General features: G+C 45.5%; 1 protein-coding gene across 5 annotated transcripts in view; it reads left to right on the forward strand.

The window, feature by feature from the left end:
* Positions 1-16,493, forward strand: part of MGAT3 (beta-1,4-mannosyl-glycoprotein 4-beta-N-acetylglucosaminyltransferase) — a 254,516-nt gene that overhangs the window by 227,898 nt on the left and 10,125 nt on the right. Inside the window, exon 1 of one of the 5 annotated variants that reach the window (XM_033929503.1) lies at positions 6,583-6,602. The exons of the other annotated variants lie outside the window; for them this stretch is intronic. The gene's annotated coding sequence lies outside the window, so the exon portion shown is untranslated. Of the gene's footprint in view, positions 1-6,582; positions 6,603-16,493 lie in introns of those variants that run through there. 5 annotated transcript variants of the gene reach the window in all.

Here is a 16,493-nt window from a genome sequence, read left to right on the forward strand (position 1 = left end):
AAAAACTGGCTGGAGCATAGGAAAAAGAGAGTGGGCATAAATGGACAATACTCGGACTGGAAGAGCGTCACTAGTGGGGTGCCGCAGGGCTCGGTGCTTGGACCCGTGCTCTTCAACATCTTTATAAACAATCTGGACAAAGATACGAGAGCGAGGTGATTAAATTTGCGGACGATACAAAGCTATTCAGAGTAGTGAAGACGCAGGGGGATTGCGAAGATCTGCAACGTGACATAATCAGGCTCGAGGAATGGGCATCGACATGGCAGATGAGGTTCAACGTGGATAAATGCAAAGTGATGCATGTCAGTAACAAAAATCTCATGCACGAATACAAGATGTCTGGGGTGGTACTTGGAGAGATCTCCCAGGAAAGGGACTTGGGAGTTCTGATTGACAAGTCGATGAAGCCGTCCACGCAATGTGCAGCGGCGGCAAAAAGAGCGAACAGAATGCTAGGAATGATAAAGAAGGGGATCGGAGAAGGTTATCATGCCGCTGTTCCGGACCATGGTGCACCCTCACCTGGAGTACTGCGTACAGCACTGGTCGCCGTACATGAAGAAGGACATGGTACTACTCAAAAGGATCCAGAGTAGAGCAACTAAAATGGTTAAGGGGTAGGAGGAGTTGCCGTACAGCGAAAGATTAGAGAAACTGGGCCTCTTCTCCCTCTAACAGAGGAGATTGAGAGGGGACATAATCGAAACATTCAAGGTGCTGAAGAATATAGACTTAGTAGTTAAGGACAGATTGTTCACCCTCTCCACGGTAGGGAGAACGAGGGGGCACTCTCTAAAGTTGAAAGGGGATAGATTCCGTACAAACGTGAGGAAGTTCTTCTTCACCCAGAGAGTGGTGGAAAACTGGAATGCTCTTCCGTAGTCTGTCATAGGGGAAAACACCCTCCAGGGATTCAAGACAGTTAGACAAGTTCCTGCTGAACCAGAACATACGCAGGTAGGGCTAGTTTCAGTTAGGGCGCTGGTCTTTGATCAGAGGGCTGCCGCGTGAGCGGACTGCTGGGCACGATGGACCACTGGTCTGACCCAGCAGCGGCAATTCTTATGTTCTTATGCTTTTGCATATGGAAGCAGGTACAGTGATGCTTGACAACTGCCTTCCCCTTTGGTCATACCAGGAAGTTAGTAAGGGGAGGAAAAGGTTATTCTGAGAAAATCTAGTCTACTTTGGAACTAATGGTTTTTTTTTTTAATGTGCCTTCCCGCCTGATGTAGGGCGCGTGGTCCCTCAGTTTTCTAGTTTCCGCAGAGCTAGCTTCGGTTGAAATAATTTTTTTCTTTGCTTGCCTTCCCGCTCTCGCGGTTTGACTTTTTTTTTGTCATAATTTGTTTCTTATTGTTTTTCTTTACCATTCTATTTATGATACCTTTGAGCTTTCCTCACGCGCTGTGGCCATGTCAGTGTCATGCAGAGTCTAGCCTGACTGAGAGTTTCGGAGCTTGATGTCGACCATCAGGATCGGTAGGCTAATGCTCCTTGCTTAGGGGACAAGCTTTTTGGGGCCTCTTTGGACACGACTACTCAAAAATTATCGGCCCATGAGACTAGGTGGGATACTCTAGTTAAACCTAAGAAAAAACCTCCACTTTCTTGTCCTTTCAGACAATCCTCTATCTGAGACGATTTATTGCAAAGCCTATGACCCCAGCTCCCTCTCAACCCAGGAGACAGCAGCAAACATGTCAACAACAGAAACAGCAGGCTGCCCCTCCAAAATCCACACAGCCTTTTTGACGTGTTTCTTCGGAACATAGTCAGTGTCACAATTTTTCATCCTTTGCCTCAGCCCATCAGAGGCCGTCTTCAGTTTTTCATAGGTTATTGGGAACGGATAGCTACAGATCTCTGGGTCCTCAACATCATTCATCAGGATTACTCTCTCAATTAGGGGCAGGAGCGATCTTTCTACGCTCCTGCCCCGTGCAGATCACTAATAGGAAATGGCTGCCGTGAGCTCCCGTCATAGTCTTGAGAGACTATGGGAGCTCACGGTAGCCATTTCCTATGAGTGATCTGCATGGGGCAGGAACGTAGGAAGATCGCTCCTGCCCTGAAAGCCTGCAAGACCACTAGGTAAAGTTTCGGGGAGTCTGAGAGCCTAAAAATAGCCCAAAAAATTAAAATAGATTTTTAAAAAAATTGTGAATAACTGAATCTGCGGATACTGAAACCACGGATTCAGAGGGAGAAGTGTAAAACAGAATTTGGCAAGGAAGGACCTAGAGATCATTTAGCAATCATAAGCATCTTTAAATAAGAAGCTTTTAAGGTTGCATTTAAATGTATCTAAATTTTTCTCAGACCTTAAATGGGATGGTAATGAATTCCATATTGTAGGGGCTATAGTTGTGAATGAATTAGCCCTACGTGTACTAATGATTTTCTTAAGGATGGGATATGAAAAAGGTGCTGAGAGACAGATTTTAAAGTTCTCAAAGGATCATGAGGAATAAGGAACTTATGGATAAAAGCAGGTTCCTTGGAGTTCATAGTTTTAAAGGAGATTAAAGCAATTTTATAAGTAAAGTGATGGTGGTCTACTTCCTCCTTTTTTAATACATAGAATATATCTAGTCTGGGCTTCCAGAGTGGTGTTTTTGATTAACATCTATGCCTGATGTAAATTTTTGACTTTTGCAGCTGCTCCTCTTAAGTTTCGTTTTTTTTTTTACCATTATCCTCATGTTATCATAGTCTCCTTTTTTAAAGTTAAATTCTATTGTATTGTGTTTCCTGTGGTTGGTCCAGTAAAAGATGTCCCAGCCTTCAGTATATACATTTTTCTAGGATTAGTATGGACAATGGGCATACTGCAGCAGTGAAAACCTTATTTAGCAAAATTCCATGTCACTGGGCAAGCTGCCGCCCACAAAATTCACAACAGTGGTATGGTCCCTGTTGCTTGGTCCTGGGGAACTTGCCCCTAATGCTGAACAGCACTGCTATAAAGAGCTGCAGCTGCAGGATTGTCTTCTTCCTGCACCATCAATGTGTGCTGCCTGTCACAAAGGTACCCCCATTTTCCAGAACCATGATGTGGGAGGAATATGTCCAGAACTGGTCCATCACATTATCTTGGTGCCTTCTTAAAATGCTACATTTAATTCAGAAAGGTTGCTGGAGGGAGACTGGGAGAACCTTCTTTGAGGGAGACCAACTTAGGCATCTCTATTTGCAAGCACTGCAAATTAATCATGATTGTTTATTAGTAGCCAGCTGATTTGTTGAAAAAAAAACAAAAAAAACCAATGGTGGAATTGTAACTCCAGAATTTTTGGAAAAACTTTCCCAGGGAAGTTCCACCTTGAAACACATTTATTGACTTTTCATAAGAAATTAAACTGTTTTATTGTCTTTGGTAAAAGGGTTTAGAGAGTCCCTTGTAACTGAGAAGAAAATTCAAGATCCTTCAGGGGGTTTGTTTATATATTTTTTTTATTGCTTGTTAATTTCTGGTCAGGAAAATAGCATGTGATATTTTATAAATAAATACTTAAATAGATTGATTACTACACCAGGCTCCACCATTCCTAGCCAACCCAACCCAAAAATACTTTCTATAGCACCCTTCCCCAAAGCCCTTTTACAGCTTAATGGTGTAGTTCTAGGTCAGGCTCAAAGGGAGTGCAGCGCACGGATTAACAGTATTTCAGCTTATAATGGAATCTGAAGCCCGACGGCTGGCGTTACCACACTCTGCCTTCCTGCAAGTTGCACTGAACAAGTTGCAACACAGAAATCACCTTTCAGAAATGTGTGGCTGGTTTTGTGCTTGTGTGTAAGTGCATGCAGGCGCGGCTGGGCCAGAGGGAAAGGGGAAGTGGCCACAAATAAAGAAAGTGCAGAGGGGCTGGGACAAACCAGGGCAGTGGGAGAACTAGAACAGGGCATTTTATTCCTTCCTGTGCCCAATTCATGTATATTCACTGTGGCAGGAATGGCAGAGGATGTTGTTTCAGACATTTTAACCACTAGTATATCACCTCAGGCACAGCTTAAAAAGCTTGGAAGGAAAGAGGAATCTTAATGATCTTTTCTGTGTTCACTGCCAAGCATAATATGTAAGCATTTGGAATTTGGCTCATTACCTTCTCTTCGGTAGCTCAAGGAATGTTACATTTAGGATCATGAGGTGCGATAAATCCAGAAAAAGAATGCTGTCACTGGAGAGGCAGAGTACATGGCTGACCAGCAGGGATGAATCCATTGCATTTGAGTAGGCGAAGCTTGACCACTTAATCCAGCCATGTAAGCTTGGCTTATTTATTACCTGTCTGGTCATAAATCGAATGCAGAGACACAAGCCTTTTTAACCATGGTAAGCTCCACCTAATTTATCACATATTGTTCACTGGCCCATACAAGATTTGTTGTAGTCATCACAGGTCTTGAAACATTAGTCATGTACATCTTGGGCTTGGCTCACCATTTATCTCTTCCCAGTCCTACCAGCAGCAGGGTTGCCAGCTGGATCCAGATTTGCCCATGTCTTGCATTCATATTTTATATGACTGCTTTGTGCATGGATTTTATTATTGGTCGCTAGTGAAGTGGGATTTGAAGACCTAGGCACGCTCTGCTCTTTTTTCCATTGGATCTGCTCAACAGGGTTGATGCAGTCCTGGGTTTACTCTATTGCAATCCCCATAAAACAAGCGTACCCACTCTAACTTTTCTCAAGCTCCTTTCGCAACAACTCTCAGAACCTTTTTCAAGGTAGAAGAACCACAAACTGGGGACAAGCCCCTAAATGTGGCCTCCTGACTCTCATAGCACTGCTGCTATTCCATTTACATTTGTTTATGTATTTATTTATTTTTTTTTTTTTAAAGTAAAGTTATTATAGATTACTTCTTGATAATCCCAAAATCCTCAAGTGATGGAAAAATAAGAGTTTAAGTTAAATTTTTCAGACTCTTTAGTTTTGCTTATACAGGAGATACAGAATTGAATGTCTTCTAATTAAATTATGTTGAATCTGGCAGAGGTAATGTTTGTACATAGTAAGACACCAAATACTCAATATTAACCAATTCAGTGTTTTGGAATTTTGTTATATATCCATGACCAGTTTGTAAGTTTGAGTGGTGTTGAGCTCACAGCTGACAGTGCAACTGCAGGTCTCGAAGGTGGTTCAGTCTGCATTTTTTCAGCTATGGATATTGAATAAATGTTAAATCTATGCGCCATATCTGATTTTTGGATGGTGTTGCAGAGTCTTATGCTTTCAAAAATTGATTGTATATTCGATATAGACTGGTATATTTCGGACAGGGTGCAATGCTCTTTCTTGTACAATCCTTATGGAGGCTGAACTCGAGGGGATCTTGCATCTTTTGTAGCCTTGGCTGCAGGGCTAACAAAACTTGTTTCCTCCACTTCAGGCTACCTGCCTGGTAGCTTCCTGTCATGCTCAGTTTGTTCCTGTAGCCTCACTGCATGGCTGAAATCGGTCTCTTCTGCTCGTGATTTGTTTTCAATTCCTAGTATTTATTTGATTTATTTTGCGGGTTTGCCACGTGCTGCGGATCAATTCTGTGGGAGTGATCCTTCGGCAGGAGATCGCAGACATTTTAAATTTTTTCTGCTGCTGGAGGGTGCTCTATAAGCTTAAACTGCAGTAAGCCCTCTAGACCGTGTTCTTCAACCGCCGGTCTGTGGACCGTTGCTGGTCCGCAGGGCCGGCATGTCTATCAGGCCCAAGACAGTGTTCTTCAGCCACTGGTCCACGGTGCGATGAACGCGGTGTCTTCAAGCCGGCTCCCTGAGTGCTGCAGTGCACAAAGCCATGGAAAAGGCTCCTAGGCACATCTTGCGCCTGAACCGGAACCTTCTCTCTGATGTCCCAACGGCAGAGGGAAGGCTTCCAGATGAGGCATGAGGAGCCGCTGCCCACAGCTTTGTACAATGCAGCACTCAGGGAGCTGGCCCGAAGACGCAGCATTCATCGCACCATGGACTGGCCTGAAGATAACACCGGAGGCAGGCCAGAAGGCAAGGCACAGCATGGAGGGAGAGAGAACAACGGTAGGGGGAATGCTTTTATTTTTTTATTTAGTGATTGATTTACATCTGCTGTCTGTTCAGGAAGAAATGCATTTGATTCTTTTCCTCTGGTGTTGTACCGCTTGCAGAGTCTTGCATCCTTAGGGTTTGTTTATAAATATTAGTACTTTTAGTTTTTGGTCCTGTATTTGCATGGGGTTATCTGCTTTCTAGTAGGAATGAATGTTGAAAAGCATACAGTGTGCTTTGTGTATTTTAATTTTGTGGTTAACCATTATGTGTTGTTAATACGATTATAGTGTGTGTGTGTGTGTGTGTTACAATTAGTACTATTATGGGGGTGGGGTCTGGGGCGGAGATTGGGTGGAGATGGGCACAACTTAGCCCAGTGTTCTTCAACTGCCGGTCCACAAAATAATTATTTTATTTCCGCCGGTCCATAGGTGTCAAAAGTTTGAAAAACACTGCTCTAGACAGCCAGCAGATTGGATCGGGTCTCTGGGATCAGGAGCCATCTCTCACCTGGTTCGTCCGCAAAGGGTTAGAGCGCAGGCAGCTACAGTTCTGTGGAGGTACGCCGGAATCGGAACCGAACCGCATATCTTCCCTAATTTCCTTGAGAGGTCATGGTGGTCGTGATCTGTGGTGACAGGGAAGGTGAGGCGATCAGAAGACCTGAAAAATCCAGTTTAATCAGCTCCTAAGGGTACTGATCTCCTTGCTTGTACTGTGTATTACAGGCTGCCATAGACTTTCATTGCAGCACAACTCTCTGTGGTGTCTTTGAGTCACAGAGTTTGCTGATTTTGACGGGTGCTGAGATCGGGGTTTTGGGTGGTTTCCCTGCATGCCCTAGTCCCCCACCTGTAAAATCGCCATTTTTTGCGATTCCCTGCATTTTTCCTGGGCAGTTTTAATGCAGCTATTTTGGATTTTCTTTAAAGTTTTTAAAAGTATATTTTTTGGACTTAGAAGCTTTGTTTTTGCTCCAAACTTCACAGATGGCCACCTCGGGACAGGATGGCATGGATTTATGCCGTAAATGCAGCTGATGGATTCGCAGCTGTGTATCTTGTGTGCCGCAGCCCGCGAGGAGTGTGAACCAAGCGTGGATCCCACACTATCTTCCTCCGTTGAGGCCCTGCTTTCCTCCGATTCCACCGGAGATGTGATTCCAACATCTGGGACGCCAAACTTGGGTGAGGAGGGCGCTTCCATGAAACGCAAGCGCAGTTATGGGGAAGAGTCTCATAAGTCTTCTAAACATTCCAAATCTGAGTCCCACAGATCGGCTCTGGCTGCCAGGGACTATTTTCCCCCAGAATTTGTGGATATGATGTATCAGGCTTTCATGAGAAAGAGAGCTATGCCTGTATCTCCCTCTCAGACTCCTGCAGACTGTTCGGCCTTTGGATTCCAGCATGTCCATTTGCTCCTTTTCTGGTCCACCTGAATGCCAGCGGCAGCTCCCCACTATTGCCTCAGTGCCTGTGTCAATTTCTATGCCGTTGCTGTTGCACAGCTCTTCAGCGGGGTCCGCTGATATGACTAGCTTAGCAGATCTCGGGAATTCGCGGAACACTGAGTTCTACGATCTGGGAGAGGATCAGATGGTGCACAGGCTCTTTAAGTCCAGCCGTCTTCCTGATCTTATCTCTGAGTCCCTGCATACATTGAAACTTGTCAGACTCAGCGGTTCAGGCAGAGTGTTCTGTCATGATTTCTAAGGCCCCGCTTTCTGCTGCATTTCCGGTTCACGCGGACTTGACGGAAATGCTCTTGGAGGTTTGGGAGGCCCCAGAGGGTCCCCTGAAGTATGCTAGAGCCATGACTAAATTGTATCCCATGGTATCGGAATTTTCCAAGCACTTAGTTCTGCCAAAGGTGGATTCAGGGGTGGCTCAGGTCACTAAATGTACCTCTTTGCCCTCAGATAGAGGGGTTGTCCTGAAGAATGTCCAGGACAGAAGACTGGATTTTGTCATGAAGGGTCTTTTTGATTCTGCTGCAGCGGGAGTGCGAGCTGCGGCGGCCACTTCCTTTGTGGTCTGGGCATGTCATACAAGGATCCTGAGGAGGTTGTCCTTCAGGATCCTTCCTGGTTTCTGGGGTGAATTATATGGCAGACGCGTACTCTATGATATCTTGAAAGCTTTTGCTAAGCTGGGAGCTTATTCAGTTTTTGCAAGGAGAATGTTATGGATTCGCCTGTGGTCGGGTGGTTCTTCATCTAAGGCTACGCTGAGCAAGTTACCTTTCAAAGGTTCGCTCTTGTTTGGCCAGGGTTTGGTTGACCTTATGGCAAGTGTGCAGGACCATAAGCCTAAGGTGCTTCCTGGCTCTAGACCTCACCTGACTAAGGGGGCGGTACAGCTGAATTTTCATCCCTTCTGGCGAACCTCACAGTACGCCGGACCCCCTGTGGCGGGACAGGGTTTCGGAGCGTCCTCTAGATCTCACTTTGGAGGTGCAGCATATCAACAGTCTTCCAACTCTCAACCTTCTGTCCCGTCTAAGAGAAAATCATGATGCCAGGTTTCTAGCGAGTCCGCCCCAGATCAGGGGGCGACTTTTGGCCATGCTTCCAGAATGGCTAAAGATAACCTCAGACTAGTGAGTCCTAGAGGTACTTGGGGACAGCCTTTGACTACAGTTCTTCCAGCCGCCACTGGACTTCTTCCTGTCCTCTCCCAAGGGAAATCCAGTCAGGGCCAACAAGGCGAGCACTACGGTGCACCGGTTACTGGATCTGGTGGCCATAGAGCCAGTCCCAAGGAACGACTTGTGCTCCGGGAGATACTCGATTTACTTCATCGTGCCAAAGAAAGACTCTGGAGATTGCAAACCAATTCTGGACCTGAAAGCAGTGAAAGCATTCCTGCAAATTCCGCGTTTCCAGATGGAAACAGTGCATTCTGTAATAGTAGCAGTGGCGCCCGGGGAGTTTTTGGCTTTCTTGGATCTCACAGAAGCATATCTCCACATCTCAATATTTCCAGATCATGGGAGGTTCCTGAGGTTTCATGTTCTCGGGAAGCATTTCCAGTTCATGGTGCTACCTTTCGATTTGGCATCGGTGCCCAGATTTTTCACCAAGGTCACGGTGGTGGTGGCTGCTCATCTGCGATCACTCATGTGCTCGTACATCAGTACCTCGACAACTGGCTGATCAGAACTCCCTCTAGGGTACAGGGCCACTTGGTGGTTCGCCAAGTGGAGTCTTTGCTGGAAAGTCTCGGATGGGTGATCAGTCTGAAGAAGAGTCGCCTCGAGCCAACCAAGGACTTGGAGTACCTGGGAGTCCGGTTCCAAACAGGACTGAACTGGGCATTTCTTTCAGAATCCAGAAAACCAGGAGTGCAATTTGGGACATGTTAGCGGTCCCAGCACGGATGGCCTGGCAGTACCTGCAGGTGTTGGGTCTCATGGTGGCGACCATAGATGTGATTCCATGGGCAAGAGCTCGCCTATGTCCTCTTCAGTTATCCCTTCTGACGCAGTGGAATCCCCAGAGAGATGCACTGGGGATGAAGCTGCTTTGGTTGGCAGCATGCTGTGGTGGTTGAACCCAGTCACTCTGAACAAAGGGCTCTCTCTGCGGGTCTTGGACTGGGTAACCCTGACTACGGATGCAAGTCTCTCTGGATGGGGAGCAGTTTGTATGTCTGTCCCGGTTAAGGGCCGCTGGACAGCGAAGGAGATCAATCAACTGGAGCTGCGAGCGATCCGGTTAGCTCTGCTGAGATTTCAAGGGAGTCTCCACCGCAAGGCTGTTATCGGACAATGTGACGGCTGTCAAAGGGGCATGATGAGTCCCCTGCTGGGCTCTTTGGTTGGGCGGAACGTCATCTGTTGGCTTTGTCCGCGGCTCATGTGGCTGGCATAGACAAAAGTTCAGGCAGGCTTTCTCAGTCATCAGACTCTGGACCAGGGAGAATGGTCCCTGTCCGGGCTGGCGTTTGAGGCCATAGTGCGCCGCTGGGGTCGTCCCACATTCAATCTGATGGTGTCATCACAGAACAGGAAGGCAGACAGATTCTTCAGCCGCCAACGGGAGGTTGGCAGCGAAGGGCTCGATGCTCTGGTTCAACCTTGGCCCAAAGGGGAACTTCTGTATGTCTTTCCCCCGTGGCCCATGATAGGGCATGTGAGCCGGGTGTCCTCTCACAGGGATCCAGTGATCCTTGAGGCTCTGGACTAGCCCAGAAGACCTTGGTACACTGACCTTTTGAGGTTGAGCTTTTTAAAGGGGTCTGTGTCTTTCTTGCCATCGAAGGTTGCTCACACAGGGCCCGATTGCACTTCAAGATCCGGACCGCTTTGGTCTTACAGCCTGGCGCTTGAGCGACTGGCCTTGATGGCCAGGGGTTATTCCTCTGCGGTTATCGCCACGTTCATTCAGAGCAAGTGGAAATCAATTGTATTGGCCTACGCAAAAGCCTGGAGGTGCTTTCAGGCTTGGTGTGTGGGGGTTTAGGTGGACCCTTTGGTACCGACAGTGGCTCATGTTCTGGATTTCCTGCAGGCTGGACTAAAGAAGGATATGGCGGTCTCTTCTCTCCGTGTCCAGATAGTGGGACTCTCCTGTTTAGATCCCTCTTCGTTCAGGGATTCTCTGGTATCTCACCTGGACATCCGGTTCTTAAAGGGGACAGGGAGGCTGCCTTGCCTGACGTGGAACCTGAATTTGGTCCTACGCTCCCTGACTCGTCTGCCCTATGGGATCTCTCTGAAAGATCTTACTATTAAGACTGTCTTCCTTGTGGTGGTCACATCGGTGCAGAGAGCGTCAGAGCTTCAGGCTTTGTCGTGCAGAAATCCTTTTCTTTGCATCACGGAGTCTGCGGTGATTTTGAGGACTATGCTTTCATTTCTTCCAAAAGTGGTTTCCTCTTTCCACGTCAACCAGGAAGTTCAGCTGCCAGCCTTTGTTCCTTCAGGTTACAAGTCTAAGAACCATGTTTTGCGGTCTCTGGATTTGCGGCATCTCCTTTTGAGATACCTAGAAGCCACTTAACGACTTCCGTCTGTCAGCCCATCTGTTTGTCCTGGTGGGCTGTGCGCGCTGAGGTCAACCTGCTTCCAAGGCTACCATCTCGCGTTGGGTGCATGTGGCCATTTCCGTGGCCTATGTGGTGGCGTGGAAAAAGCCTCCCCTTGGGGTGAAGGTTCACTCTACCAGAAGAATGGCTTCCTCATGGGCTGAATCTCATGTGATCTCACCTGAGGAGATTTGTCAGGCAGCCACGTGGGCTTCCCTTCATACCTTATCCAGGTTTTACCGGCTTGAGGTGATGGCTAAAGGTGATACGACCTTTGGCATTTCTGTTCTGGCAGCGGGCTGGTTTAAGCTGGGACCATTGCTGGATCTTTCTTAAATCCAGCAACGGTCCCAGTTTAAACCAGTGATAACAGCTGCATTGCTTAAATTTAGCATTTTCAAGGTAAGTGTCAGTTTGAATGTTAATGAAGAATATATATTGCACCGGTCTGCCGATTCCCTACTGAAATAATTTTGTGTGGCATATCGGTCTTTTTTGCCCCTTTAAAAAGGCACTGTTTTGGATATGATTATTTAAATAAACATAACAGATGATTGAAATAAAAATTTTTTAAGGGCAATTGAGTTCAGCATTATTGAGTTCAACAGTATTTATTGAAGCCCCTCCTATTGTTTTTTTTCTTAATTGTTCAGTTTTACTTTGACTATTGTAGTTCTTGCCTTTTTACCTTTTGTTTCTGTTTGTCTTTGTTTTTAAGTCTTCAAAAGTTATTAAAAGTTAGTTTGGTGATGTAATGTTAGCTTAAACTTGTATTTTAGCTAAAGTTTGTTATGTTTTTATGAATGTGTACACCGCCTAGAAGGCTGATTGGGCGTTATAAGAAATTTTAAATAAACTTGAAACTTTAAATAAATAGGGAGGTGGTTGGCTACCTATGATGTCAACAGGAGTGTGTAAAACCCCGGATGTGGTATGTGGTAGATTACTCCATATTCTAAGGCAACCACAAAAAGTAAAAAAAACTTGCAACAAATTATATAATGAAATTTTTTGCCATACAAATTTTTCTGTAGGGTGTGGTTATTGTGATATATATATATTTATAAAATCTAGATTGATACTTTAACCACAAGAAGTGTGTGTATTTACGTGATAAAGTACATTACCATAAAATATAGAAAGTGATATAAAAAACAGTATACACCAAGGCTGCCCCAACTGACAAGATGAAAAATGTCTGTTCAAACTGACCAGTTTCATATGCAGCAGTACTTAATTTCCTATGAGCACATATTCAGGTCCAGCAAATGGCACCCAAAGTTAGGCTCCACAAATGCAAAAATAAGTGTTGACAGTTAAATCAACGGGCTTCAGATTTTGATATAGAAGGAAGTAAGAGATTTCAGATGTTCTTCCCTGATTATGGGTTGCTAAGTATGTGCCAGTTAAAATAGTAATATGGCATTTTCTCTAGGGAACTTGTACCAGTTCAAACAGAAGTACTTGTGCCAGTACTGTTCAATATATAAGAAGTAAATAAATTAACGGGAAATTTTTTCTTATTTATGATGGCGTGCTCATAATAGCTGAAGTTGAGTAACCCATGTTGGAAAGCATTAGTGCTGCCCAATTTAGGGAAAAAATGTTTGCTTCGATTCAGCCTATTGAATCAATTTTTTTTATTTGATTCACTTTTCCTGCCCAATTGGATTTTTCTTTTTAACGTCCAGGTGGGTTTATTTTGTAGCCTTTCCACCCACGCTATCCCCCTTTGCCCTCTCCAACCCCACACTGGTGCTGTGGTGTAAATAAAATGAAAAATACTTTTCTTCTCTTTATTAGGTCCTAGCTCATGCTTGCTGTCTAATACCAACTCTGACAGGATACACATTTCAAATCTGAAATGCTGTAATAACAAAATAGAAAATAAAAATGCTTTTTTCTACCTTCCACTGCCATATTCAACATTAGTTTTTCTCTCTCTCTCTCTCTCTCCACTCCTGCCTTGTGCCCTGGGTCAACCCTCTCTATTCCCCTCCATGCAGCATCTTTCCCTTCCTCCCCTCCATTATCATGTGCAACATTTCTTTCTGTCTCCCTGCCCTTCTTCACCCAATGTCCAGCATTTCTTCCTTTCTTATCTCCATGCATGTCTTCCTCTCCTCCATCATATGCAGGATTTCTACCTCTTTGTTTCATCTCTTCCTTCCTCTCCTCCACCCCAACAATTCTTCCTCTCTCCCACCATGTGTAGCGTCTTTCCTCTCCTCCCACCCATCCCCCTGTGTAACAGCATTCCATCCCTCCCTCCCTCCCATCCCCCTGTGCAGCAGTACCCCACCAACCCTCCCACCATGAGACCTCGCATAACTCCAGGCCTTCCAAAACAGCAGCAGCAGTGTCGGTGGCTGGCCTTGAAGAGGCAGTGTTGTGAACAGGCTGATTGTGACCTGCCTCGCCAGGGCTTCCCTCTGCCATGTCCTCAGTGACATCATCAGTGACACGGCAGAGGAAAGGCCGTAATGAGGCAGGCCATGAACAGCCCATTCAGAGTGCTGCCTCTGCTGACAGCCACCTCTGTTGCTGCTTTAGGAGGCCCAGAGGTATGTTGGGTCCCTCTGGGTGATGGGAAGGGGGGTTTTGGTCACTGAAACAGTGACTTTTTTCAACAAACAAATCAAATCGATTCACTGAAGTGAATTGGTGAATCGATTCAAATCGGCGAATCAGGCAGCAATAGAAAGCGCATCTGAAATCTTTTCCTTCCATCTATATCAACATATGAAGCCTGTTGGTTTAACTGAAAGACTTATTTTTGGATTTGTGGAGGTTACCAGTTTTCTAATTCTTAACTCAATTATAGCTTGATAGAACCCAAAGTTAGGCATCATTAAGATCCGTGCTAAGCACCAATTCTGTAAAGGTCGCTTAGTGCTAAACAACCTTTATAAAACAGCACTTAGTGCGGATTCCCATGACCAACTTTGGTCATGAGGACTTAGCCTGCTGAAACCTGAGGTAAATGCTGAAGCGCAGCTAATGGCAGTTGGACATATAAATAACCATATTCTATAACATTATACATAAATTTTGGGAACGCTTCTAACGCCCATGCCCTCCCCTGACCACCCTCACTTTTGAGTTACGAGTGAGACAATTTAGGTGTGCAGTATTATAGTGCATAGGCAGATCCATGCATGAATCCTAATTAGTACCAGTTACAAATTGTTCATGGCTCATTAACTGATTAGTTTGCTTGCAAATCTGGGATTCGTGCACAATTTTGGACAACCTGTCAGTCTGAGTTGGCATTTGTGGCAGAAGAAAATAGAGATTTAATTGAAGACATTCACAAAATTACTATGAAAGGGGAGGGGCTATTGATTTCAGTTTGCTGGATGTTTGGAACTTCGAACTATTATGGAATCTAGAATCAGGGAAATCCAGATTTTCTTCAGGGAGAGGGCATTATCCCAGGACAAGCAGGCAGCATATTCTCACTGATGGGTAACATCACCGACGGAGCTACGATACGGACACTTGAAAAGTAAATCGCAACTTTAAGTTTAGAAAGTTTGTGATTAGCCCGCACCGCGCATGAGTGAGTGCCTTCCCGCCCGACGTAGGCGAGCGGTCCCTCAGTTTTCGCGAAGCTAAGAAGATGTGTTTTTCAACACTGTTGAACTTTTTCTGTCACTTGGCCTTCCCGCTCTCGCGGATTGTGACTTTTTTTGTCAGTTCTTTCGGTTTTTTTAATCTTTTTTTTTTTTCTGCTTACTTTGCTGACACCGCGCTAACCAAGACCGCACCGACCAAGATGACACCGAGGGTGGATCCACCAACTTTGACTCCCGTGTCACAACTCACTCTAGGTAAACCAGCTAAGAAGCCTTCCACTACCCCTTCCGAGATGCAGGTTGAAGCTGCAGTGAGTCAAGTCCTGCTGACCTTGCGTAAATCCCGTAAATGCACAGCTCCGATATCGGTGAGTGCCTCCTCTTTGGCCTCATCATCCCTGGATCGTGTTGATCAGCCATCCGTACCGGCCAAAAAGAAGCAAACGGTAAAAGCACTTTCCCTTAAGCAGAAAATTGACAATCTGCATTGGGAGGAATTAGGAGAGCATTTTAACCTCTTGGTGCCGGCTCACTTTTCACCAAGCATGGCACCGACCCTCCAGGAACCGGTCCGGTCTGAGTTACTCACTGATCACTCTTCTTAATGCTACTCCACTGGTGTGGATACTCTCGACCCAGGACTCGAGCATTCCACTTCGGCACTGTTCCTCTTTAGCCATGTCTCGAGAGGCTACTCCGGCACGGTCAGGCAAAGTCTCCAGTAAATTCAAACATTTGGAGACTTTTTGACACCGACCTCATTCTTTCAGAGATTCAGATTTACTGGGAGATACTGAACCTGAAATGCCATCTACTACCAATGTCGACTCTTCTGCTTCTGGATCACCTACCACAGCTTCTTCTCCTTCAGAGAAACTTTCCTTTTCCAGATTTTTGCGACAGATGGCAAATGATCTGGATGTTTCGTTGGAGGCTGATTCCAAATAGAGCAAGTACTTAGACACACTTGATTATGATCTTCCTCCTAAAGAACTGATAAAGCTTCCACTCCATGTTATTCTGAAGGAAACTTTCTCTAAAAACCTGGAGACTCCTCTCTCTGTGCCAGTGGCTCCTAAACATTTGGAATCTCTTTATAAGGTGGTACCTTTGCCTGGATTTGATAAGCCTCAATTACCCCATAAGTCTCTCGTGGTTGAGTCCACTTTGAAGAAATCTTCTGGGGCGAGTGTGTGTGCATCCATTCCTCCTGGTAGAAAGGGTAGGACCATGGACAAGTTTGGTAGACATCTGTACCAAAACTCAATGTTGTCAAACAGAGCATCCAATTATACTTTTTCTTTATCTGTTATATGAAGTATCTTCTTAAGCAAATTTCATCGCTTCAGCAATATCTGCCCTCACGTAAGGCCAAGAAATTTCAATCTCTGGTCTCTACCTCTCTCCAATTTCGAAAGTACTTGGTGAGATCTATTTATGATACTTTCGAACTCTCTTCTAGAGCAGCAGCTATGTCGGTGGTGATGAGACGATTGGCATGGTTGCGTGTTTCAGACCTTAACCTTAACCACCAAGACTGTCTAGCTAATGCGCCATGCTTTGGTGATGAGCTCTTTGGAGCCTCCACTGGCACTGTCACCCAAAAGCTGTCTGCTTATGAGACCAGATGGGATGTGTTGGTTAAGCCCAAAAAGAAGCCTCCACCTGCTCGGCCTTTTTAAGCCTGCTTCCTCTTACCAACGCAGATATACTGCCAAGCCTACTCCTCAGGCACCTATCCAGCCTTGTCGACAACGACAACAGCCACGTTAACAACCTAAACAACCGGCTGCTCCTCAGAAACCTGCACAGCCTTTTTGATGTGCTCCTCTGCTACTTTCTC

Source organism: Geotrypetes seraphini, chromosome 2, assembly GCF_902459505.1.
Source record: "Geotrypetes seraphini chromosome 2, aGeoSer1.1, whole genome shotgun sequence".
NCBI classification, from domain to species: Eukaryota; Metazoa; Chordata; class Amphibia; order Gymnophiona; family Dermophiidae; genus Geotrypetes; species Geotrypetes seraphini.